The following is a 2357-nucleotide window of genomic DNA, read 5'->3' on the forward strand; positions in this document are numbered from 1 at the left end:
TCTTCTCTCTTGGCTAGAATGTAATCTCAGTAAAGGGAGTTATGTGATATTATGTTTACTGTTAAATCAGTATCAGTGATGAGCAACATCTAAAACATGTCTATATTAAATGTTTTTAAAATGTTTGTTGAAGATATTTAGACTTACCTACAATTTCTTATTTAGTGTATCTCTGATAGTATAAGTTTTAAGTTTTAAGTCAATAACAATGTATATTAAAACTTACAATATATGTCAAATAAAATTTTTTGTTAATATTGTAATTAATGGTTAGTTTTGCTTAGAATCATTTTTATTTACTATATAAAGAAGCTACTTTAAAGTTCTTAAGGTTATTTATCTCAAAATATATGCTTACCTTTTCAAAGACAAGGATTTTGATTCTTTAAACCACTATTATTTTTATTTTTCTTCTATTTAATGTGACCTAAGAAATTATTCATCTGTGAGTTTTATTACATATAACAATTGTTCTTTGTATTGAAAAATACAAACATTTGCTTAGCAAAACCAACTTTGGTGTTATCACTCAATGTTGTTGAGGCTCAACTATGCTGTGTACATTTAAGTTATAGGATTGTGTGACCAGTTAACATTTGTGTCGTGACTGTTGCTTTTACACAGTCTTGACAGTATGCCTGTTTACTGAGATTATTTACTGAAGATTAACATTCATAGTAAATTTTTATTAAAGCATTTGAAGAGAATGATAAAGCTGCCTGTGTCATATATGAAGCCAGTAAAATTCAATTTGTGAAATGATTGAGAAAGTTAAATTCATCTATTGTGATTCAGCAATATTCCAGTAATATCCTCCAATTTATGATGGTTTTATATAACGTATTACAAGGTAAATCACATGCTTTATAAATATAAAAACAGTGCAACTATGGAATTTTTTTTGAAGTAATATGAAATTTTTTATTCTTTCAAAATAAATTTCAAAATGTTTTTACCAAATATGAAACATCTTGTTTTAAAACTCCACTAACCTAAGCTTTTTTTAACTGTATAAAATCGCATTTTTAAATATTTGTTTTAAGCCAGGCAAGGTGGCGCACGCTTGTAATCCTAGCATTCAGGAGTCAGAGACAGGAGAATCGTTGGTTCCTGGCCAGCCTCAGCTACTTAGTGAGACCCTCTGCAACTTAATGAGACCCTGTTTCCAAATAAAACATAAAATAGGTCTGGGAGTATAGCCGGGAGGTAGAAAGCCTCTGGGTTCCACCCTCAGTACCACCAAAAGAAAAAAAAGGACAAGTAATTTTAGCCAGGCGTGGTGGCGCACACTTGTAATCCCTGCGCTTGGGAGGCTGAGACAGGAGGATCACACAGGTTTGAAGCCAGCCTCTGCTGGCTTAAGAGACCCTATTTCCAAATAAAATATAAAATAGGTCTGGGAGTGTAGCCTGGAGGTAGAAGGCCCCTGGGTTCCATCCCCAGTACCACCCCTAAAACCCCCCAAAAACAAAGAATAAAAAGTAATTAGGCTAGGGGTGTAGCTCAGAGATAGAATGCCCCTGGGTTCAAAGCCCAGTACAGTAAAAAAAAAAAGTTACTTCATTTAAACTTTATTTTTTTTTTTTTTACTAGTGTATGATTGAGGCTATATAAGTAACAAGGTCAGTTATATCTAAAATTACAGAAGAGTTTTGTTTAGATTTCAAAATAATTGATTTTGATTTTGCTTAGACAACGTTTGAATCTAGTCTACTGACTAAAAAGAATATTCTCGAGCCGGGTGTGGTGGCACACACTTGTAATCCCAGCATTCGGGAGGCTGAGACTGGAGGATCGCAGTTCGTGGACAGCCCCAGCTACTTATTGAGGCCCTTTGCAACTCAGTGAGACCCTGTTTCAAAATAAAAATACAGAATAGGACAGGGAATGGAGCTTGGAGGTATAATGCCCCTTGGTTCCATCCCCAGATCTGCCAAAAAGAAAAGAAAAGAATATTCTCAGTAAGGTGCTTTAATTCATATTAAACATTCTTTTATAGGATTTTTTTTCTTAAAAACCAAAAACCTTTTACGTACAGTGTTTGTCAGCAAATTACTAAACTTCCCAGAGCTTCATTCACCCACCCTTTAATGCTAAGATTATCCCTCATTGTAAAGAAAATTCAACCCTGTTTGAAACTGGCCGACATGCTGTATAGCAGACTACAAGGCTGTGATGCCAGGTTCAGTAGTACTTTTCCTCCCTTATGACTACCAAGACCAATGTTGGGATCTGTTGGGAAAGGGAACCGGAGGGTTATAGGATTTTGATAAAGTATCCACATTCACTTTGTTGTTGAGGTTCCATATCTAATGTTGTATAAGATTTGTATATGTCCTATTTTCATTTGTAGTCAG

The sequence above is a fragment of the Muscardinus avellanarius genome (assembly GCF_963383645.1).
Source record: "Muscardinus avellanarius genome assembly, chromosome: 8".
NCBI classification, from domain to species: domain Eukaryota; kingdom Metazoa; phylum Chordata; class Mammalia; order Rodentia; family Gliridae; genus Muscardinus; species Muscardinus avellanarius.